The following is a 26,153-nucleotide window of genomic DNA, read 5'->3' as shown; positions in this document are numbered from 1 at the left end:
AGGCTAATGGGGCGACCCACGCCTAGTTTCAGCATTGTAGGATGACCACACCAGTACAGCAACTTGCTAGACATCACCTCGGTGCCATCCGGATCTCGGTGCCCCACTGCAGATGAAGTGCCTCTCAACTATGAAACCACCACGGTGACATCCGGACATTGGCGCGTTGTGCTGCCTTCGGCCTATTCGCACATCGGTCCGCTACTGACGCCATCTCACAGGCTAATGGGGCGACCCACGCCTAGTTTCAGCATTGTAGGATGACCACACCAGTACAGCAACTTGCTAGACATCACCTCAGTGCCATCCGAATCTTGGCATCTCAACGCCTAGTGGTATCTTCCATACAGAAAATATTGTTACGCTGCCTTTGGCCCCATTCGCACATCAGTCCGCAACTTAGACATCACCTCGGTGCCATCCGGATCTTGGCATCTCAGCGCCTTGTGGTGTCAGTCAGAAAATATTGTTGCGCTGCCTTTGGCCCCATTCGCACATCAGTCCGCTACTGACACCATCTCACAGGCCAACAGGGCGCCCCACGCCGACTTTTACCATTGTACGATGGCCACACCAGTGCCACAACTTGCTAGACACCACCTCGGTGCCATCCGGATCTTGGCATCTCAGCGCCTTGTGGTGTCTTCAAATCAGAAAATATTGTTGCGCTGCCTTTGGCCCCATTCGCACATCGGTCCGCTACTGACGCCATCTCACAGGCCAACGGGGCGCCCCACGCCGACTTTCAACATTGTAGGATGGCCACAGAAGTGCGACAACTTACTAGACACCACCTCGGTGCCATCCGGATCTTGGCGCGTTGTGCTGCCTTCGGCCTATTCGCACATCGGTCCGCTACTGACGCAAACTCACAGGCCAACGGGGCGCCCCACGCCAACTTTCAGCATTGTAGGATGGCCACACCAGTGCACCTTACTAGACACCACCTCGGTGCCATCCGGATCTTGACGCGTAGTGAAGCTGCAGCAGCTGCAAATAAGCTTCAGACAGTGTTACAACCGCTGCTCAGAACTCTCAACTATGACACCACCTCGGTGCCATCCGGATCTTGGCATCTCAGTGCCTTGTGGTGTCAGTCAGAAACTATTGTTGCGCTGCCTTTGGCCCCATTCGCACATCGGTCCGCTACTGACGCAAACTCACAGGCCAACGGGGCGCCCCACGCCGACTTTCAGCATTGTAGGATGGCCACACCAGTGCGGCAACTTGCTACACACCACCTCGGTGCCATCCGGATCTTGGCATCTCAGCGCCTAGTGGTGTCTTCTATTCCGAAAATATTGTTGCGCTGCCTTCGGCCCCATTCACACATCGGTCCGCTACTGACGCAAACTCACAGGCCAACGGGGCGCCCCACGCCGACTTTCAGCATTGTTGGATGGCCACACCAGTGCGGCAACTTACTAGACACCACCTCGGTGCCATCCGGATCTTGGCGCGTTGTGCTGCCTTCGGCCTATTCGCACATCGGTCCGCTACTGATGCAAACTCACAGGCCAACGGGGCGCCCCACGCCGACTTTCAGCATTGTAGGATGGCCACACCAGTGCTGCAACTTGCTGGACACCACCTCGGTGCCATCCGGATCTTGGCGCGTTGTATTGCCTTCGGCCTATTCGCACATCGGTCCGCTACTGACGCCGCCTCACGTGCCAACGTATTTTCTCCGCATTTTATACCCTATGCCGCATAACAGGTCATGTGACTTGTTTATAAAACTTTTCATTGGTTCATTTTACTTTTGGTTTCCTAATGATGGAAGGCTTGATCATATGACCTAAAAACAACACTTTTCATTGGATGAAAACTTTTTTTTTTCCCAAACGATGAAAGCCCCACCTTGTTTCTGGATGTTTCAGACTGAAGCTGGCGTCAGCATGAGAGCACCACCATCTCGTAGCTCCGTCGTGGTCATTCCGCGAGCAATCATGGCAGCCGCTCCCCACCAGAAGCCTGCAGGAGTCGGGGCTCCCAAAACTTTTGATGAATTCTCAAGGCGGAGGGGACGCTTTCGAGAATGGGGTCCAAGACCTAGCAGACAAGCGTCCGATTTCCAAGGTGTCCCAGGGCCATTTCAGTGGACCAGGCCCAAAAAGGAAACAGCCTGCCGCCATTTTGAGAGTCCTGTGACAGCCGCCTATCGCTGCACCGCAAGAGTGGGCGCAACTCAGCTGAATTGCGGCTTTTGACACAGTGGACCAAAAACGGACGGAATGGCAACTGAAACGGTAAAGGGGCGCCCCACTACAACAGATGACACTCCACCTGGAGAGGCCCGTTCACGCCGCCTCCCCCGGGGCGCCCCACGCCGTTATTCGGAGCAGCATTGTAGGATACCAAAACCAGTGCGGCAACTTACTGGACATCACCTTGGTGCCATCGTTCTGCTGCCTTGGAACTATTCGCACAACAGTTTGCTACTGATGACCCACCCCCCGCGACGCCCCACGCCGTTATTTGCTGGGTGGCAACTTACTAGACATCACTTTCGTGTCATCTAGATTTCAACGCGTTCTGCTGCCTTGGAACTATTCGCACAACAGTTTGCTACTGATGACCCACCCCCCGCGACGCCCCACGCCGGAAATCTGGACGTTGTGCTGCGTTGGGACTATTCGCACAGCCGACCGCTACTTCGTTGTTTTTTCCTAAAAATGTTTATATGTTATTACTATTTTTGTTTTCTTGTATATATTTATAAATTATTAAAGTTTTATAATCTTACTACTTTGTCGGAGTGCTATATATTTTTAATGTGACACATAATTGTAAAAACTTTGATGTACAAAGAGTCATCCCTGGAATCTTCCGCTTCAGGCTCGGTCCCCTCCCCAATCACAATACAGGATGGTTTTCAGATAATAGCAACGCTTCTGCTGTGACGGATCTCATCGAGTGTGGGCCTTGATCTACTATAACTCCTTTGAAGAGGGGTGATTCTTTACAGCTGTGGCCATAAACTACATCTGCAGGGCTAGCTGATACCCTAGGACCAGCCTGGACAATCGGACACAGAGGAAAAGGAGTGTCAGAGGGTGCGGTAGTGAATAGGGCGAAAGGGAGGTGTCGGGCGGGCACAGGGTGTGATTCTCAGGGAAGAGCAGTGCAGATGGGGGGAGGTTTATTACCCATGCATAAGACAGAGAGCGAGGGTGACCACTGCCTGGGGGAGATGCTTGCGAGGGTGGGGAGCCATACTAAGGATCGACAGCGTGCACAGAGTGGGTCTGGTCAAGGCATCTAAAATGGCTGCCGTGCACGACAAAAGTGTGGCATTTGAAAAAAGACAAGATGGCGCAGACAATGTTTTTCAACACTTCCTGATTTCCTTCGAATCGAACGTTAACAGACGTTGGGGCATATTACCAAAGTTAAGCGATATTTATCCCTAACGATGCTTAGCAACGATTTTTTTACCGTCAGAAATTATCGCAGATAAACCTTGCTATTATCAAGGTTTATCGCAAATACGATAAAAAACGACCGCAATGCATTAATATCGCTGAAAACTCAGCGATATTCATGCATTACCGAGCTAATGCTCTTAGCCATGTTATCCACCTCCCATTGGATAACATGGCTAAGAACTGCTCAGGGCAGGTGCTAGCTTTTGGAGATATTCGCGCTTATCTCGAATATTTCCAAAAGTTGATAATAGGAGATAGCGATGTTAGCGACTGTTTCCAGTCGCTAACATCTTGGCATGCCCACTTTGCATGTCATTAGTGATAAATATCACTCACATGCAAAGTGGGGCCCAAGATGGTCGCTATCTCCTACTAGCCGTCGCTAACTGGTGTTAGCAACAGCTAGGTAATACAGATATAATTTTATCTCCGCGAAGCGGAGCGCTGTTACAGATATATATCTTGTTTTTGAACGTTAATTTCTCAAAATGCACTGAAGCACATATATTGAGACCTAGCAAAGGCACATCGGGCTACCAGTCCCTAATATTTTACCAAGTTTCGTGCAAATCCATTCAGCCGTTCGATTATTATTATTTTTTTTTTTTTTTGCCCCGCGGGGCCCTTTTAAAACCTCCACATCAAACCTAGGGGGTCAGCGAGGATCTACTATGCCCCCTTATGGTCATTTGCCCCTTCGCTTTGGCCTCCTCTTGTCTCTCGATCCTACCGAGAGACAAGATGGCGGCCGCTACGGACTGTTTGGAATGTTTACAGACACCGGAGAGCCAATCAGCTTCGCTTCGCAAAGCTCCGTAACGCGAAAAGTACGCGAAGCGGTGCGCTGTTACAGATATATATCTTTTTTTGAACGTTAATTTCTCAAAATCCACTGGAGCACATATATTGAGATCTAGCAAAGGCACATCGGGCTACCAGTCCCTACAATTTTGCCAAGTTTCGTGCAAATCCATTCAGCTGTTCGATTATTATTATTTTTTTTTTTTTTTGCCCCGCGGGGCCCTTTTAAAACCTCCACATCAAACCTAAACGGTCAGGGAGGATCTACTATGCCCCCTTATGGTCATTTGCCCCTTCGGTTTGGCCTCCGCTTGTCTCTCGATCCTACCGAGAGACAAGATGGCGGCCGCTACGGACTGTTTGGAATGTTTACAGACGCCGGAGAACCAATCAGCTTCGCTTCACAAAGCTCCGTTGCGCGAAAAGTACGCGTACTGGAGCGCTGCCCGGTCCGCTGTTACAGATATATATCTTTTTTTAAACGTTAATTTCTCAAAATCCACTGGAGCACATATATTGAGACCTACAAAAGGCACATCGGGCTACCAGTCCCTACAATTTTGCCAAGTTTCGTGCAAATCCATTCAGCCGTTCGGGCTAAAAGTGAGGCCAACCGCCCTATGGAAAACTCAATGTTAAAAACACGTTTTGGGACCCCCCTTTTTTCTCGGCCCCCCCTTGACGAACCCCCCCCCAAATTTTCAAGGGCTGCTCAGAAACAAAATGTGCCATTTTCCTGAAAATTTCAGCCAATTCCGTCCACAAACGCCAAAGTTATTAGACATAGAATTTTAAAAAATCCCATAGAGAAAAAATCCTAACTATATATACCTACTGGCGACCGCCAGTAGGTAATATATATATATATATATATATTCCACTCACCAGCCTTTTTTCCTCCATAAGAAAGCCAACTCGAGCCTAAATTCGTAAGCGTGTTGTTTATTTTAACACAAAGGCAAACGTACACCCGACGCGTTTCAGTGCTGTAGCACCTTAGTCATGGGTATTTTTTGTTCGTGCAAAATGAAACTTTAAAGTGAACATAAAAATAAAGGTAGGACTACCTGACCCAAAAACAAGTATTTCTTTTATACATAGCAGCCATCTTTGACTATCTCTCAGTTCATTGAAACAAATGGTGTTCTGGTATTCGTACTTTTTAAAGTCCAAAGCATGGTTTCTTACCAGTTCATTAATGAATTTGACATTATTATTTTTCCAATACACACTTATTAGTAGATATTGCCCCAGTGGGCTAATTATTAAATCATTATTCACTATTTACAATTCAGCCCCAGTGGGCAAAGTGAACCCGAACTGAAAGAAACCATATATTATTTACACCAAAAAATTAAGTACATTCCATATTCCACTTTTTTGACAATAATTCATACAGTCTATTTTTCTTTTCCATTGGGCTTTTCTGATGTATTATCTTAATCTTGTCTAGCTGACAGTACGCCTCCTACAAAAAATGTATAAAACATGTGTAACCACCGTGAAAAGTGCACTTTTAAAACAAATGTAAAAGCTTCTATGATGACACATTACAAATATATACACATCCGGACAGACAATCTACAGCACTTATAGCCTTGATTTCTTCTATATTCAGCCTAAATGGATTGACATCTCCTCATCTTTATTCAATCCTAGCGGTTGAACTGTATCATACTTAATAATCATTCTTGACTCCAGTTGACACAACTCTTTTACACGATCACCACCCCTCTCTGATTTCGGGATCCTGTCAAGTGCACAAAATTGCAATAAATCGACATTTTTCTGATGGAATTCTTTGAAATGTCTCGCAATGGGATATTGTTTATCCTCATTGACGATTGCTCTGGTATGCTCTAGAACTCTTTTTTTGACTTGATGAATGGTACTACCAATATAAACAAGAGAGCAGGGACAACGTAAAGCGTAAACACAAAAATCAGATTTGCGAGTTAAATGCTTTTGGATTACAAATGGTTTTTGACCTATAGACAAGGAAAGTTCCTTTCTATTTACGCTGTTTTTACATGCCTTGCATGATTTACACGTGAAAAAACCTTTGATTCCTTTGGTATTGTCTCCTTCTTTTACAGTACTACTGCATAAAATATCTTTTAATGCAGGACATTTCTTGAAGGTAATATTTGGTTGATTCCCCACTGCTTTTTTTAGAATTGGATTAAGTCCAAGAACATGCCAGTATTTCTTCAAACTCTTTCTAACCTGCCATGATTGTTCTGAGTAGGCTGTGATGAACCTGATACTTTCATCGTCCGTTCCAATAGGAGGGTTCGGATTAAGGAGATCTTCTCTACAAACTGATTTAACTTTAACACAAGCTTTGTGAATAACTTTGTTCGAATACCCCCTCTCACGAAACCTTTCACTCATATTGATCATTTCTTTTTCAAATTCTGAATCTGAGCCACAATTTCTTTTTGCCCATAATAACTCCCCATACGGGATACTACAGATCAGATTTTTAGGGTGACAGCTAGCCGCATGCAATAGGCTGTTCCCGGCAGTTGGTTTACGGAACAACCTACTTACAAGTTTGTTTTGTTCTACATGGACTTCCACATCTAAAAATTCGATGGTATTTTTATCCATGGTACTCGTAAAACTCAAATTACAGTCATTTGTATTCAACTTTTCAACAAATTGCATAGCTTCCTCTTGACCACCCTTCCAAATACAAAAGACGTCATCTATATATCTGGTCCAAAGGACCACATTCTGGGTAAATGCCACGATGTTACTGGCCACCTGCTCCTCCCACCAGCCCAGGAACAATCCCGCGTTACTGGGGGCGAAGCAGGTTCCCATCGCGGTTCCCCGGGCCTGACAATAGATGACGTGATCAAATACAAAATAATTATTTGAAAGGCAGGTTTGCATCATAGTCAAAAACATTTCTCTGTGAAAGAGATATTTCACATCCTGCTGCTTTAAAAAATGTCGGTTGGCCTTAACTCCCAAATGGTGTGGTATGCACGTGTATAGGCTGTTTACATCTAATGTCATTAACCACATGTCATCTTCCCATTTAACGTTTTGAATGACTCTAAGAAAATCCCAAGAATCTTGAAGATACGAGGGTAATTTCTGGACATAGGGGCGCAAGAAATGGTCAATGTATTTAGAAGTGTTTTCATAGGTACTGCCATTGGAAGACACAATAGTTCTCCCAGGCGGGATCTCCTTATTCTTGTGAAGCTTGGGTAACAGGTAAAGTTCTGCAAGTTTAGGGTGTTCACATTTCAGAAATTTATGTTCCTCATCTGAAAGTAAACCTTCTTGCTTCCAAACCAACAATTGCAACTGATAATCATCATTGCTTTTCTCATAACAATTCCTGTTACTGACTGCATAGCTTTCTTTATCGTTCAATTGTCTCTTGCCTTCACTAATGTACATATCTACTGGCCAAACAACAACATTTCCTCCCTTGTCAGACATTTTAATCACCACCTCCCTGTTACTTTGGAGTTCTTTCAATGCCTTCCATTGATTCGGAGTCAAGTTATTGTTTGTCGGTTTCTGAGATTTATCCAATTTTTTAAATTCTTTGATTACTCCTTTTTCAAACACTTCAATACTTTCACTGTGTATTTGTGGCAGAAATCTAGATTTTGGTCTGAAACCGCTGCCACTACTACAATCAAACATTAAGTTCTCTTCTGTTAAACAATCAATTACATTTATTTCATCATCTTTTTCCAAGCCTTTCATAGTCTGTAACAAATTGATATCATCAATAACCAAGTTGGTAGAACTGACTTCAGATGTAACTGTATTTATCTTTCTATTTCTAAACCATTTTCGCAGTTTTAATTTTCTTACTAAATGAAATAGGTCAATTATGCCCTCGGTATAATTAAAATGGCTCGATGGACAAAATGTAAGTCCTACTGAGAGAACTTCAGTCTGATCAAAGGTTAATAATATATTAGATAAATTTACAACAGTGTGATTGTCCTTCATTTTATGGCCGCTTTGCCTCTGGTCGTCAATCCCACATAGGCATCCAGCACTCCTTGTTTCTTTGCGCCTCTTCTGCTTCCGCCTCTGGCGGCTCGACCGTGACCTCGACTTGGCGATTCTTGGGGGCCTGGGCTGCCTAGCCCCTGTCTCCCCTGTGCCATTAGCGGGAACTCCTTTAAAACATTGAATTTTACTCTTTCAATTGGTGCTGATGCCCCAGTTGTATCATCACTTGTTAGGTTACCATTGGTTCCTGGTGCCACCACTGTGTTGTTAATTTCAAGGGTTCCTGTACTAGGTATTACTTGTTGTACATCCGGATTTCTCGTGATTTTTTGATTCAATTCTCTCAAATAATCAAACTTTCTTCCGAAAGTAAAAATTTGTCCTCGCTCATCGTCAAGTTGGTCGCGGAGGAATTTGCTTTGTTTTTTGTTTTTTATTTCCTCTTCTGCTTTCTGAAGCCTTGTAGTTAATTTCTTCATCTCGTTTTCAAACTCCACATCAGAATACTGTGCCCTCAATTGGGATGTTAACTGGTCAATTTCAATTGCCAATCTTGCAGTATCTTTTAAAGCGTATTTAATTAACAGTTTCAACATCACTGTAGAACAATTGTGGTTGTTTTGCACCCACTCTTCAATTAATTCTGGGTCTGGATTGTTAAAAGTTGGAGTTGTGAAAATGCGCAACCCTCTGGGCACGCGTTCATAATCTACGTAAATCTGTAAAGTGGTGGCCTCCCACCACTTCACTTGCTCCATTTTTAAACATTTCCACAATTTGTCCCACAGTTCTCTCTTTGTGGCCGATTCTCGTGCTGTAATTTCACCTGGTTTGCCCAGTGTTGCTGTATCCGTGTCAAACGGTACAAACAGACGTTCCGCTGCTTCCCATCGAGAAGCCTCCCTGTTTGCCAGACTCATTCTTGTGTAATTTTAATGAAACTCACCATCCGCGAGTCTCGTGGCTTGATGATGTCAAACTGCACACGCTCTCCTCAGCTGCAGTCTACACCCGTGACCGCGCTGGTTCCACCAGCACTCCTGTGGTTTTATGTGCCAATAAATCCGCGTTTGTGAAGGGCTCCCGATACAATTCTTCGTTCTTTCAGCCGTGTCGATCCGATTCCCGACAACTCCCGGCTCGGAACGGAAATGAATCTTGTTTATGTTCCACTTTGGGGCACTTCTTCCGCATCTAATTTAACCCCTTCGCTGCTAGGCCTTTTCCCCCTCCTGTGCTAAGGCTTTTTTTGGTGTTTTGGGGTAGTGCGCGCTTAGGCCCTTGTAACTTTTTGACCACATAAGGGATCCGCGCCAAATTTGCGTCCTTTTCTTCCAACATCATGGGGATTCTAAAGGCGCCCAGGGTTTGTGGATTCCCTTGGAGGGGGCCCAGAAATTAACCAAAATATAGTGTTTTTTTTGTTTTTTTCAGAAAAATGGGAAAAACGGGCTGCAAATGAAAGCCTCTGGCTTTTTCCCTGAATATGGTATCAAAAAAGGGTTTGTGGGGCTGAATTCTCCATTTTCTCAGCTTTTAGGGAATGACAGTGTTTTGTCAGAGAACCGAAATTTTTCACTCAGTTTTGGCATTTTTCTGGGACATAGCCTATTTTTGCTATTTTTAGAGCTTTCCACCTCCTTCCAGTTAATGGTAGAAATGAGTTTGAAAGCAATAATGGATCCTGGAAAGCTTTACATTTCCGAAAAATAGACAAAATTCTGAATTCAGAAAGGGGTCATTTGTCTGAATCCATGAAGGTTTCGTTATAGAAACTAACAGTTAGATATTGGAATATTTGAAAATTTGTTGAAAACAACGGCCTTTTGTCTCAACGTTTTCACCTATAACTTTCTCTAATTTTGACAGCTCTTGGAAAGCAATATACCGTTACATCCGTTAGACCTTCCTGGTTGTGGGGATATATGGGACTTGTAGTTTCACCAAGAACCCGACGAACCCAGATCCAAAAACTGAGCAGCAACTTGCAATGGTATTTTTTCATTTACTGGGTATAGTGCACTTTGTCTTGGAAAATGTACACATGGAATAATCTGCATGAAAGACACCTATGTATGTATGAATTGGGTACAAATTATAGAGTTCAGAAACAGTATATAATTGCACATTTTCAAAGTTGGGAATACTCATACTAGCATGAGAATTATTGGTCATTTTTCATAAAGTTTTTTTTTCTACACAATATCTTTCATTCAAAGGGATAAATGCAAGAAAGCTCAATTGGTAATAACAGTTGATTTACAAATCTGAATTACCCCAAGTGTCCCGATAAAAACGGTACCTCACTTGTGTGGGTCGGCCTTGTGCCTGCGACAGGAAACGGCGCAAAATGCAACGTGGTCACACCTAAATTTTGCAGTTACAAATTGACCCTTTTTTGGCAAAGTGCCTACCTGTAGTTTTTGCACCCTAGTTCTTCCGGCACCTAGGGAAACCTAGCAAACCTATACATTTTTGAAAAGTAGACACCCAGGGGAATTCAGGATGGGATGACTCGACTGCCTACCACCAGGTTTTGTTACCCAGAATCCCTTGGAAAGCTCAGATTTTGACAAAAAAAACACATTTTCCTCACATTTCTGTGGTGGAAAGTTCTGGAATCTGCGTGGATCAACAAATTTCCACCCACCCAGCGTGCCCCCAGGTCTCCCAAAAACAATGGTACCTCACTTGTGTGGGTCGGCCTTGTGCCTACGACGGGAAACGGCACAAAATGCAACGTGGTCGCTCCTCAATTTCCTAGTGAAATCTTAAGCTCATTGGACAAAGAGACTACCTTTTGTTTTTGAGCCGTAGCTCAACCAGCACCTAGGGAAACCTAGCAAACCTATACATTTTTGAAAACTAGACACCCAGGGCAATTCAGGATGGGGTGACTCGTCTGCCTACCCCCAGGTTTTGTTACCCAGAATCCCTTGCAAACATAAATATTTGACCAAAAAAACACATTTTCCTCACATTTCTGTGGTGGAAAGTTCTGTAATCTGCGTGGATCAACAAATTTCCACCCACCCAGCGTGCCCCTAGGTCTCCCGAAAAAAATGGTACCTCACTTGCGTGGGTAGGCATAGTGGCTGCGACATGAAACCGCGCAAAACGCAGCATGGTCGCATCTCAATTTCCCAGTGAAATTTAGCACGATTCGGACAAAAAGACTACCTTTTGTTTTTGCGCCGTAGCTCTGCCAGCACCTAGGGAAACCTAGCAACCCTATACATTTTTGAAAACTAGACAACCAGGGCAATTCAGGATGGGGTGACTCGTCTGCCTACCCCCAGGTTTTGTTACCCAGAATCCCTTTCAAACAAAAAAATTTGACCAAAAAAACACATTTTCCTCACATTTCTGTGGTGGAAAGTTCTGGAATCTGCGTGGATCAACAAATTTCCACCCACCCAGCGTGCCCCCAGGTCTCCCGAAAAAAATGGTACCCCACTTGCGTGGGTAGGCATAGTGGCTGCGACATGAAACAGCGCAAAACGCAGCATGGTGGCACCTCAATTTCCCAGTGAAATTTTGCACGATTTGGACAAAAAGACTACCTTTTGTTTTTGCGCCGTAGCTCTGCCAGCACCTAGGGAAACCTAGCAAACCTATACATTTCTGAAAACTAGACACCCAGGGCAATTCAGGATGGGGTGACTCGTCTGCCTACCCCCAGGTTTTGTTACCCAGAATCCCTTTCAAACAAAAAAATTTGACCAAAAAAACACATTTTCCTCACATTTCTGTGGTGGAAAGTTCTGGAATCTGCGTGGATCAACAAATTTCCATCCATCCAGTGTGCCCCCAGGTCTCCCGAAAAAAATGGTACCTCACTTGCGTGGGTAGGCATAGTGGCTGCGACATGAAACAGCGCAAAACGCAGCATGGTCGCACCTCAATTTCCCAGTGAAATTTAGCACGATTCAGACAAAAAGACTACCTTTTGTTTTTGCGCCGTAGCTCTGCCAGCACCTAGGGAAACCTAGCAAACCTATACATTTCTGAAAACTAGACACCCAGGGCAATTCAGGATGGGGTGACTCGTCTGCCTACCCCCAGGTTTTGTTACCCAGAATCCCTTTCAAACAAAACAATTTAACCAAAAAAACACATTTTCCTCACATTTCTGTGGTGGAAAGTTCTGGAATCTGCGTGGATCAACAAATTTCCATCCACCCAGTGTGCCCCCAGGGCTCCCGAAAAAAATGGTACCTCACTTGCGTGGGTAGGCATAGTGGCTGCGACATGAAACAGCGCAAAACGCAGCATGGTCGCACCTCAATTTCCCAGTGAAATTTTGCACGATTCGGACAAAAAGACTACCTTTTGTTTTTGCGCCGTAGCTCTGCCAGCACCTAGGGAAACCTTGCAAACCTATACATTTCTGAAAACTAGACACCCAGGGCAATTCAGGATGGGGTGACTCGTCTGCCTACCCCCAGGTTTTGTTACCCAGAATCCCTTTCAAACAAAAAAATTTGACCCAAAAAACACATTTTCCTCACATTTCTGTGGTGGAAAGTTCTGGAATCTGCGTGGATCAACAAATTTCCATCCATCCAGTGTTCCCCCAGGTCTCCCGAAAAAAATGGTACCTCACTTGCGTGGGTAGGCATAGTGGCTGCGACATGAAACAGCGCAAAACGCAGCATGGTCGCACCTCAATTTCCCAGTGAAATTTTGCACGATTCGGACAAAAAGACTACCTTTTGTTTTTGCGCCGTAGCTCTGCCAGCACCTAGGGAAACCTAGCAAACCTATACATTTCTGAAAACTAGACACCCAGGGCAATTCAGGATGGGGTGACTCGTCTGCCTACCCCCAGGTTTTGTTACCCAGAATCCCTTTCAAACAAATAAATTTGACCAAAAAAACACATTTTCCTCACATTTCTGTGGTGGAAAGTTCTGGAATCTGCGTGGATCAACAAATTTCCATGCACCCAGTGTGCCCCCAGGTCTCCCGAAAAAAATGGTACCTCACTTGCGTGGGTAGGCATAGTGGCTGCGACATGAAACAGCGCAAAACGCAGCATGGTCGCACCTCAATTTCCCAGTGAAATTTAGCACGATTCGGACAAAAAGACTACCTTTTGTTTTTACGCCGTAGCTCTGCCAGCACCTAGGGAAACCTAGCAAACCTATACATTTCTGAAAACTAAACACCCAGGGCAATTCAGGATGGGGTGACTCGTCTGCCTACCCCCAGGTTTTGTTACCCAGAATCCCTTTCAAACAAACAAATTTGACCAAAAAAACACATTTTCCTCACATTTCTGTGGTGGAAAGTTCTGGAATCTGCGTGGATCAACAAATTTCCATCCATCCAGTGTGCCCCCAGGTCTCCCGAAAAAAATGGTACCTCACTTGCGTGGGTAGGCATAGTGGCTGCGACATGAAACAGCGCAAAACGCAGCATGATCGCACCTCAATTTCCCAGTGAAATTTAGCACGATTCAGACAAAAAGACTACCTTTTGTTTTTGCGCCGTACCTCTGCCAGCACCTAGGGAAACCTAGCAAACCTATACATTTCTGAAAACTAGACACCCAGGGCAATTCAGGATGGGGTGACTTGTCTGCCTACCCCCAGGTTTTGTTACCCAGAATCCCTTACAAACATAAAAATGTGACCAAAAAAACACATTTTCCTCACATTTCTGTGGTGGAAAGTTCTGGAATCTGCGTGGATCAACAAATTTCCACCCACCCAGCGTGCCCCCAGGTCTCCCGAAAAAACATGGTACCTCACTTGCGTGGGTAGGCATAGTGGCTGCGACATGAAACCGCGCAAAACGCAGCATGGTCGCACCTCAATTTCCCAGTGAAATTTAGCACGATTCGGACAAAAAGACTACCTTTTGTTTTTACGCCATAGCTCTGCCAGCACCTAGGGAAAACTAGCAAACCTATACATTTCTGAAAACTAGACACCCAGGGCAATTCAGGATGGGGTGACTCGTCTGCCTACCCCCAGGTTTTGTTACCCAGAATCCCTTACAAACATAAAAATTTGACCAAAAAAACACATTTTCCTCACATTTCTGTGGTGGAAAGTTCGGGAATCTGCGTGGATCAACAAATTTCCACCCACCCAGCGTGCCCCCAGGTCTCCCGAAAAAAATGGTACCTCACTTGCGTGGGTAGGCATAGTGGCTGCGACATGAAACAGCGCAAAACGCAGCATGGTCGCACCTCAATTTCCCAGTGAAATTTTGCACAATTCGGACAAAAAGACTACCTTTTGTTTTTGCGCCGTAGCTCTGCCAGCACCTAGGGAAAACTAGCAAACCTATACATTTCTGAAAACTAGACACCCAGGGCAATTCAGGATGGGGTGACTCGTCTGCCTACCCCCAGGTTTTGTTACCCAGAATCCCTTACAAACATAAAAATGTGACCAAAAAAACACATTTTCCTCACATTTCTGTGGTGGAAAGTTCTGGAATCTGCGTGGATCAACAAATTTCCACCCACCCAGCGTGCCCCCAGGTCTCCCAAAAAAAATGGTACCTCACTTGCGTGGGTAGGCATAGTGGCTGCGACATGAAACAGCGCAAAACGCAGCATGGTCGCACCTCAATTTCCCAGTGAAATTTTGCACGATTCGGACAAAAAGACTACCTTTTGTTTTTGCGCCGTAGCTCTGCCAGCACCTAAGGAAACCTAGCAAACCTATACATTTTTAAAATCTAGACACCCAGGGGAATTCAGGATGGGGTGACTCGTCTGCCTACCCCCAGGTTTTGTTACCCAGAATCCCTTGAAAACATAAATATTTGACCAAAAAAACACATTTTCCTCACATTTCTGTGGTGGAAAGTTCTGGAATCTGCGTGGATCAACAAATTTCCACTCACCCAGCGTGCCCCCAGGTCTCCCCAAAAAAATGGTACCTCACTTGCGTGGGTAGGCATAGTGGCTGCGACATAAAACAGCGCAAAACGCAGCATGGTCGCACCTCAATTTCCCAGTGAAATTTAGCACGATTCGGACAAAAAGACTACCTTTTGTTTTTGCGCCGTAGCTCTGCCAGCACCTAGGGAAAACTAGCAAACCTATACATTTCTGAAAACTAGACACCCAGGGCAATTCAGGATGGGGTGACTCGTCTGCCTACCCCCAGGTTTTGTTACCCAGAATCCCTTACAAACATAAAAATGTGACCAAAAAAACACATTTTCCTCACATTTCTGTGGTGGAAAGTTCTGGAATCTGCGTGGATCAACAAATTTCCACCCACCCAGCGTGCCCCCTGGTCTCCCGAAAAAAATGGTACCTCACTTGCGTGGGTAGGCATAGTGGCTGCGACATGAAACAGCGCAAAACGCAGCATGGTCGCACCTCAATTTCCCAGTGAAATTTTGCACGATTCGGACAAAAAGACTACCTTTTGTTTTTGCGCCGTAGCTCTGCCAGCACCTAAGGAAACCTAGCAAACCTATACATTTTTGAAAACTAGACACCCAGGGGAATTCAGGATGGGGTGACTCGTCTGCCTACCCCCAGGTTTTGTTACCCAGAATCCCTTGAAAACATAAATATTTGACCAAAAAAACACATTTTCCTCACATTTCTGTGGTGGAAAGTTCTGGAATCTGCGTGGATCAACAAATTTCCACTCACCCAGCGTGCCCCCAGGTCTCCCGAAAAAAACGGTACCTCACTTGCGTGGGTAGACATAGTGGCTGCAACAGGAAACGGTTCAAATCGTACGGTGGTGAATTTACATTACCTTATTGCAAAACTACCTTGATTTTGGGGGGGGGGATCTGAATTTGTGGCCCGGGGCTCGGTGGTATTCTTTGCAAAGTAGCAAACCCAAACAGTTCTGAAAACTAGACACCCGGGGGAGTCCAGGGAGGTATGGCATGCATGGGTCCCCCAATGTTTTCCTACCCAGAACTCTCTGCAAACCTTAAACTTAGGTAAAAATTGCACTTTTCCAAACTTTTTGGCGTGGGATCGCCGTGCCGGCAAAAAAGTCGTACCACCCTGCGTTCCCCTTGTTCTCCCGAGTAAAAGGATACATTACTTGTGTGGGTGCCCCAAAGCAGAACACCCCAAAAATGAATTTTGAAAAAGGTAGTTTTTACTCATATTTACGTTTTACAAATTAAGCACCCCAGCCTAAGTCACTTGCCTTTGGCCCACCCACACAAGTGAGGTATCATTTTACTCGGGAGAACAAGGGAAACGCTGGGTGGTAGGACATTTGTTCCGGCAGCGAGATCCCACCCAAAAAAGTATGGAAAAGTTGGTTTTTGGACCAAAATTTCAGGTTTGCAGGGGTTTCTGGGTAGGAAAACATTGGGGGACCCACGCATGCCATCCCACCCTGGACTCCCCCGGGTGTCTAGTTCTCAGAACTGTTTGGGTTTGGTAGTTTCCAAAGATGCCTGCCAAGCCCCGGGCCAAAAGCTCAGGTGACCCCCTCAAAAAATAAGATTATTTGGCTAAAGGTAATGTTTTCGTCTCCACAGTATGAATTGGGCCTTTTCCTAAAGCAGCCGCTATGCCTACCCACGCAAGTGAGGTACCATTTTTATCGGGAGACCTTGGGGAACGCTGGGTGGGAGGTAATTTGTGTGAGCCCAGTGATGCCACGCTTTCCCACACTAAAACGTGTGAAAAAAAATGATTTTTTCCAAGCAAAAAATGAGGTTTGCAAGGGATTCTGGGTAAAGGAACGTTGGAGGATCCACGCAAGCCATACCTCCTTGGAAGCCCCCGGGTGTCTACTTTTCAGAAATGTGTGGGTTTGGTAGGTTTCCCTAGATGGCTGTCTCGCACGGGGCCAAAAACCCGGGTAACCCCTCTTGCAAAAGCTGGTGGACATGAATTCTCCAGCTTTTGCAAGAGGGGTTACCTGGGTTTCTGGCCCCGTGCGAGACAGCCATCTAGGGAAACCTACCAAACCCACACATTTCTGAAAAGTAGACACCCGGGGGAGTCCAGGGAGGTATGGCATGCGTGGGTCCCCCAATGTTTTACTACCCAGAACTCCTTGCAAACCTTAATTAGGTAAAAATAGCACTTTTCCAAAAATTTTGCCGTGGGATCGCCGTGCCGGCAAAAATGTCCTACCACCCAGCGTTCCCCTTGTTCTCCCGAGTAAAAGGGTACCTCACCTTAACAGAGTTACTCAAAAGACAAACATTCAAGCACGGCTATCTATTCCTCAAAGACACACACATACAGGTTGGATTTGGCACGAGGGCGAGTGATGGTTCAGTATATAAAATTTTATTAACAAGATATTTCAAAAAAATGAAATGCTCTGTCAATAAATAAATGCATAAAAACCGAACCAGTGACTCGCAACTCGTGAGCTGTAAAGCCACGACAAGGCACCAACCGTTTTACAGGCCATTCACGCACCTTTCATACCTGATACAAACAAGACCACTGACACCATCTGGAATAAAAGCAACACATTACAACAATCACAATAAGGGACAAGGTACACCCTAATGCAGAAAGAGAAAAAAAACAATTATTACTGCACACCCATCTAATCCGCAAGCACACACACATACTGGTTGGATTTGGCACGAGGGTGAGTGATGATTCAGTACATACAATTGTATAGGCAAGTAATTTCACAAAAATGAAATACACTGTGTATAATTGCAAGTATGATAAACTGAACCACTGACTCACAGCTCGTGAGCTGTAAAGCCACGTCAAGGCACCAACCTCTTTACAGGCCATTCATACACCTTTCGTACGTGTGACACATTCAAAACATTCACACCGCCAGCCGCGGACCCATCACATTTCAACACTCACACCAGCAAACAGCGCCATTCAAGGGCCCATCACTTTCACACGCCCACATTTCTGACACTGGAACTACACAAATTGATGGACTGCGTGGAGTGTCAATCAACAAGCAGTGTGTGCAGTGACCAACAGAAAGTAACTACTCACACACCGCCAGCCGAGCGCCAGTCCACCCACACCACCAGCCAAGCACCAGACCATGCACACCGCCAGCCAAACACTCAGCGCACACCACCAGCCAAGCGCCTCTCCACGCACACCGCCAGCCAAGCACCACTCCGTGCACAGACAGCTAAACACCGCTCCACGCACACCCTCCAGCCAAGTACCACTCCACAAACACCACCAGCCAAGCGCCACTCCACACACACTGCCAGCCAAGCACCATTCCACACACACTGCCAGCCAAGCACCACTCCACACACACCGCCAGCCAAGCAGCACTCCACACACACCGCCAGCCACGCACCACTCCACACACACCGCCAGCCAAGCACCACTCCACACACACCGCCAGCCAAGCACCACTCCACACACACCGCCAGCCAAGCACCACTCCACACACACCGCCAGCCAAGCACCACTCCACACACACCATCAGCCAAACACCACTCCATGCACAGACAGCCAAGTACCACTCCACGAACACCACCAGCCAAGCGCCACTCCACACACACCGCCAGCAAAGCACCACTCCGTGCACAGACAGCCAAGCACCACTCCACACACACCGCCAGCCAAGCACCACTCCACACACACCGCCAGCCAAGCACCACTCCACACACACCGCCAGCCAAGCGCAACTCCACACACACCGCCAGCCAAGCACCAGCCGGCACACACCACAAACACATTTAGAATTCTTTTTTTGAAAATGACACTAAACAAATGGAAATACCTACAAATCAGGTAACACAAATTCTTAAAATAAAAACTTTGCACTAATGCCAATCCTTGAAACAAACTAAAAATGTTTTACAGAATGCAGACCAAGCAATTCACTTTACAGCTCAATCAAACTCCCAATAGTTCTTTTGCGTGTGGTACGATTTAAAACAAGCTGACATACACAATGCAGGCTTAGAAGGACAGTCAGGACAGTATATACGAGACTCCTTCCGCACGCCTCTTCGCCAACAGACTCTGCATCTTCTAGTCGGAAAGTCTCTAGCAGTAGTGGAAGGAATAGATTCAGGAAAGTGGCGATCTTGCAATCTAGCCACTTCCTCCACCACTCCAAATCTAGGAACACTTGCCTGCTGCACAAGTACAAGGCTGCCTATTATAGACTCCTGAAACTTAAGAAAAGTCATCTTCGTCCCAGGACAAGACTTCTGGTACACAACGAAAGCATTAAATGATGCCAAGTGGAACAGATGGATAGCCAACTTCTTGTACCAAACGTAAGCCTTTCGAAGAGCAGCATAAGGTTCCAACCTCTGATCTACTCTGTCAACACCACCCATGAACTTATTGTAAGCTAGAATGCACACAGGTTTGCGCACTTCAGCACCCTGACCCCAAACAGGTACAGGTACAGTACTTTCATCGTGGATAGTAGTCAGCATGTACACATCTCTCTTGTCTGAATACTTCACAGCTAAAAGCTCCCCACATCGCAATGCCGTAGACTGTCCCCGCACAAGCCTTTTGCAAACAAGTTCCTTTGGGAAACCTTTACGGTTACTGCGCATTGTGCCACAAGCAACAGTGCCCACTTTGGCCAACTCCTTGAACAACTGCACACCAGTGTAGAAGTTATCTACATATTAATGATGGCCTTTGTTAAATAATCCTCTACCTAGTTCCCACACAATTTTCTCAGTTACTCCAAAAGTAGAAGGACAACCAGGAGGGTTAATGCGGGACTCCTTACCAGTGTACACCCTGAAATTGTAGACATATCCAGTCTCACTGTCACACAGCATATACAGTTTGATTCCATAGCGTGACCTCTTACTAGGAATGTATTGCCTAAAAACCAAGCGGCCCTTGAACAACACCAAAGACTCATCCACTGCAATTTCTTTACCAGGGACAAAAATCTCAGAAAAACGATCAACAAAGTGATCAAGGACAGGCCGAATTTTAAACAAACGGTCACAATCAGGGTGATCGCGTGACAACGCTAAACTATTATCAGCAAAATGCATCATCCGAAGAAGAAGCGTATACCGATCACGACTTATGACTGCTGGAAATATAGCTGTTACCATCAAGGGACTAGTGGACCAATATGAAGTAATTGATGACTTCCTTATCAAGCCCATCAAAAAAGTTAATCCCAGAAACTTCTTCATCTCTTCAACATTGGTGGGAGTCCACCGGATTGCTCTACAATAGGGCTTAAGGCTGGCACTGTTGGCCCTCAAATATTGTTCTGCATATAAATTGGTTTGCTCAACAATCTCTTGCAAAAACACATCGTCAAAAAACAACTGAAAAAAATTAATTGGCAGAAAATTCTCTGTATTCACTCTACACCCAGGAACACCAGTGAACTCTGGCAATGCCGGCTGCACCAAGCCAGGGGGAACCCAGAGGCCATCCCTATCAACGGGGGGAGCAGCCACCCCAGCCTGCAGCACCGAAACATCTTGCTGCTGTTCTCCAACGGGAAGCCTAACAGCCACAGATACTTCAGGCTGCACAACACCAACAGAAGACGTAGCATCCCCAGAGGGCTCTTCCTGCACTACACCAACGGGAAGCCCAGCAGCCTGAGATGCTTCTTGCTGCACTACACCACCGGGAAACCCAGCAGGCCCAGATGCCTCTTGCCGCTCTACACCAATGGGAAGCCTAACAGCCCCAGATGCCTCTTGCTGCACTACACGAGCAGGAAGACGAAAAGCACCAGATGCCCCTTTGCGCACCACAGCAATGTGAAGCCTTTTGGGTGCAGGCTCCAGCCCACATGCCTCTTGCCGACGTAAAAAGAAAGGAAACCTTGCGGCCCTAGGCAGCAGCACAGGTGCCTCTTGGCCCACTACCGGCAACACAATGTCCTCCTGTACCATAGGCCCTTCATCAGCACTAGAAGAAGAGTCATCATCCGATGATGATGATTCCATGCGAAGAGAAAACTCACTGCCTGAATCTTCTGCCGCTTCCTGGGAGTCCGAATCGGACTCAGACTCTGAACCATGGTCCGAGGAAGACTCAAAAAGCAAACCAAGAACCTGCTGAGCAGTAATCCTGCGACTAGCCATTATCCTTACAAAGCAAGAAGACTGCACACACAAGTGAACAGCAACCTACACTGTGCAAAGTAAGAAGTAAACAAGGTAAGGCTTTCACTAAAAGATAAATACAATCCAAAACAATTTCACTCTTACAAAATATAGCTACACTCACCAGCACCTACTCTGTTGAGACACAGCGAAAAGAAATGAAATCCCACTAGAAAGAAAAAAATAAATGACATTAGAAAACAAAGTGCACATCAAACACTAATGCTGAAAAAAAAAACACAGAGCCACACAAACTGCTAGAAGTACAACCTTTTTCAAAAAGACAAACATCAAGGAGAAGTAGTACAAAATACATTCACTTACCAAGCACAAGCAACTACACAAGCTGCAAACAGACACGCAACCTACAACAATCCAAACAGCAAAAGCCTGGAACAAGACAAAAATAGAGAAGAAAAAAAAATTACTACCACATTTCACAAACAATATAACAATTAAAAAAACAACACACAAATTTGCCCCCCAAATTAAAATTCGGCCAGATGGGCCATCAATTAGGGCTTAGACCAAATGAGATTAGATGAGGTTTAACATCAAGACACTGGATAATTTTTTGAATTTTTGTAAAGTGCCTGACCACTTTGGTGCCAGTCAGTCTTTTGCTACTACCAGTACCCATATCACACAGGGGCAGTAAGGACATTCATACACCTTTTGTACGTGTGACACATACAAAACATTCACACCGCCAGCCGCCCATCACTTTCACACGCCCACATATCTGACATAGCAACTACAGAAAATGATGGACTGCGTAGAGTGTCACTCAACTAGCAGTGTGTGTAGTGACCAACAGAAAGTAACTACTCACACACCGCCAGCAGAGTTCCAGTCCACCCACACCACCATCCAAGCACCAGACCATGCACACCGCCAGCCAAACCCCACTCAGCGCACACCGACAGCCAAGTACCACTCCACGCACACCATCCAGCCAAGTACCACTCCCCACACACCGCCAGCCAAACACCACTCCCCACACACCGCCAGCCAAACACCACTCCACACACACCGCCAGCCAAGCAGCACTCCGTGCACAGACAGCAAAGTAGCACTCCAGCACACCACCAGCCAAGCGCCACTCCACACACACCGCCAGCCAAGCAGCACTCCGTGCACAGACAGCAAAGTAGCACTCCACGCACACCACCAGCCAAGCGCCACTCAACACACACCTCCAGCCAAGCAGCACTCCACGCACACCACCAGCCAAGCGCCACTCAACACACACCTCCAGCCAAGCAGCACTCCGTGCACAGACAGCAAAGTAGCACTCCACGCACACCACCAGCCAAGCGCCACTCCACACACACCACCAGCCAAGCAGCACTCCGTGCACAGACAGCAAAGTAGCACTCCACGCACACTAACAGCCAAGCGCCACTCCACACACACCGCCAGCCAAGCACCACTCCGTGCACTGACAGCAAAGTAGCACTCCACGCACACCACCTGCCAAGCGCCACTCCACAAGCACCACCAGCCAAGCACCACTCACCGCCAGCCAAGCACCATCCAGCCAAGCGCCACTCCACACACACCGCCAGCCAAGCGCCACTCCACACACACCGCCAGCCAAGCAGCACTCCGTGCACAGACAACAAAGTAGCACTCCACGCACACCACCAGCCAAGCGCCACTCCACACACACCGCCAGCCAAGCAGCACTCCGTGCACAGACAGCAAAGTAGCACTCCACGCACACCACCAGCCAAGCGCCACTCCACACACACCGCCAGCCAAGCAGCACTCCGTGCACAGACAGCAAAGTAGCACTCCACGCACACCACCAGCCAAGCGCCACTCCACACACACCGCCAGCCAAGCAGCACTCCGTGCACAGACAGCAAAGTAGCACTCCACGCACACTAACAGCCAAGCGCCACTCCACACACACCGCCAGCCAAGCACCACTCCGTGCACAGACAGCAAAGTAGCACTCCACGCACACCACCTGCCAGGCGCCACTCCACAAGCACCACCAGCCAAGCACCACTCACCGCCAGCCAAGCACCATCCAGCCAAGCGCCACTCCACACACACCGCCAGCCAAGCAGCACTCCGTGCACAGACAGCAAAGTAGCACTCCACCAGCCAAGCGCCACTCCACACACACCGCCAGCCAAGCAGCACTCCGTGCACAGACAGCAAAGTAGCACTCCACGCACACCACCAGCCAAGCGCCACTCCACACACACCGCCAGCCAAGCAGCACTCCGTGCACAGACAGCAAAGTAGCACTCCACGCACACTAACAGCCAAGCGCCACTCCACACACACCGCCAGCCAAGCACCACTCCGTGCACTGACAGCAAAGTAGCACTCCACGCACACCACCTGCCAAGCGCCACTCCACAAGCACCACCAGCCAAGCACCACTCACCGCCAGCCAAGCACCATCCAGCCAAGCGCCACTCCACACACACCGCCAGCCAAGCGCCACTCCACACACACCGCCAGCCAAGCAGCACTCCGTGCACAGACAGCAAAGTAGCACTCCACGCACACCACCAGCCAAGCGCCACTCCACACACACCGCCAGCCAAGCAGCACTCCGTGCACAGACAGCAAAGTAGCACTCCACGCACACCACCAGCCAAGCGCCACTCCACACACACCGCCAGCCAAGCAGCACTCCGTGCACAGACAGCAAAGTAGCACTCCACGCACACCACCAGCCAAGCGCCACTCCACACACACCACCAGCCAAGCAGCACTCCGTGCACAGACAGCAAAGTAGCACTCCACGCACACCACCAGCCAAGCGCCACTCCACACACACCACCAGCCAAGCAGCACTCCGTGCACAGACAGCAAAGTAGCACTCCACGCACACCACCAGCCAAGCGCCACTCCACACACACCGCCAGCCAAGCACCACTCCGTGCACAGACAGCCAAGTACCACTCTACAGACACCACCAGCCAAGCGCCACTCCACACACACCGCCAGCCAAGCACCACTCCGTGCATAGATAGCCAAGTACCCCTCCACGCACACCGCCAGCCAAACACCACTCAGCGCACACCGACAGCCAAGTACCACTCCACACACACCGCCAGCCAAGCACCGCTCCACGCACACCATCCAGCCAAGTACCACTCCCCACACACACCACCAGCAAACATGCCCAAGGGGTCGCTTCCTAAAAACTTTGTGTTAGTGGGCATTTTCCGCCCCCCCTGGGGGCAAAACGGCAAAAAAAACAGGCCGATTTGCCCCCAGGGTGGACAGAAAAACAAAAACACAATCATGTCCACCTGGAAGCGACCCTTACCCAAGGGGTCGCTTCCCAAAACAAACACATTGCCCCAACAAAAATCCCTGGTTCTAGTGGGTAATTTCTGCCCCCCCTGGGGGCAAAACGGCCGAAAAACGGGCCGATTTCCCCCCAAGGGAGGCAGAAAAACGAAAACATACTCAGACCCCACCTGGAAGCGACCCTTGCCCAAGGGGTCGCTTCCTAAAAACTAAAATTACATCCCTGGTGTCTAGTGGCCATTTTCTGTCCCCCCTGGGGGCAAAACGGCAAAAAAACGGGCCGATTTGCCCCCAGGGGGGACAGAAAAACGTAAACAAAATCAATGGCCGCCATCTTTGTAAAAATCTATATCCCTGGTGCTAGTGGGGAATTTCTGCCCCCCCTGGGGGCAAAACGGCCGAAAAAACGGGCCGATTTCCCCCCAGGGGGGGCAGAAAAACGAAAACATATTGCCAGCCAGCCTGGAAGCGACCCTTGCCCAAGGGGTCACTTCCTAAAAACTAAAAGTATATCCCTGGTGTCTAGTGGGGGCATTTCCGCCGCACAATCGCGACGCTGTGCGCGATCGTGAGGCAGAAATGCCCTGCAAAGAGACATCAGGGGAAAGGAAAATCTCTTTCCTCTCCCCTGATGCCTCTTCGCTGCCCCCAAACCCCCGCCAGCCTCGAGAAACCTACCTTCTTTCCCAGCGCGCAGGAAGCAAATGGCTTCCCGAGCGCTGGGAATCCCTGATGATGTCAGCGCGCGCTGTGCGCGCTGACGTCATCAGGGATTACCATGGGGGGGGCGGGGGCGGCAGCGGAAGCTCTTCCACTGCCGCCCCCAGCAAAACAACGACGATCAGAGAGCCTCGGGGGGAGCGCCAGCGCTTCCCCCGAGGGTGGGGCTGATGACGAGCTGGCCTTGTCATCCGCGCAGGACAGGTAAGCGCGATGACGAGCCCAGCTCGTCATTAGCCCCGAAGGGGTTAAAGCATATTAATCACCGGAGGCGGGCGGGGAGACTTTTCTCGTCGAGAAAACAATTCAAATCAAACATATTTTTATACTTTACAGAAACACACATTCACTGGATGATGTCATCAGTGATGTAATTTGAGATGTCATCAGTGATGTCACTGAGCATGTCATGAGTGATGTAATATGTGATGTCATAAGCAGTGCATTGCGGGGGTGCGAATTATAGTTAGGTCTACTAACTATAAAGGCCGACTTTCTATGGTTTTGTACAAGTGAAACCTCCAACTAACTATAATGTCCCTGATATCTAAGGTTTTTTCTGTGAAAAAAAAAAATATACATATATATATATATATATATATTTGTACATGTGTGTGTGTGTGTGTGTGTATATATCTATATAAATACATATTACCTACTGGCGGTCACCAGTAGGTAGTTATAGTTAGGACCTAGTTTCTATAGTTTCCATTGTTTTCCTAATATTTTTTGCACCGTTTGATGAATCTTCGTGAAATTTTTTTAAACTAGTGGGGCGCTCTGCTCAGCTCCTGTCTTTAAAGTTTCTGGGTGATTCGTCAAGCGGGACGAGAGAAAAAAGGGGGGTCCCAAAACGCGTTTTCCCCATTTTATTGTCCATAGGTAACTTTAGACAAAGCTACAGCC

This window comes from Lissotriton helveticus, chromosome 6 (genome assembly GCF_964261635.1).
Source record: "Lissotriton helveticus chromosome 6, aLisHel1.1, whole genome shotgun sequence".
Classification (NCBI taxonomy): Eukaryota; Metazoa; Chordata; class Amphibia; order Caudata; family Salamandridae; genus Lissotriton; species Lissotriton helveticus.
This window is presented reverse-complemented; position numbering follows the sequence as displayed.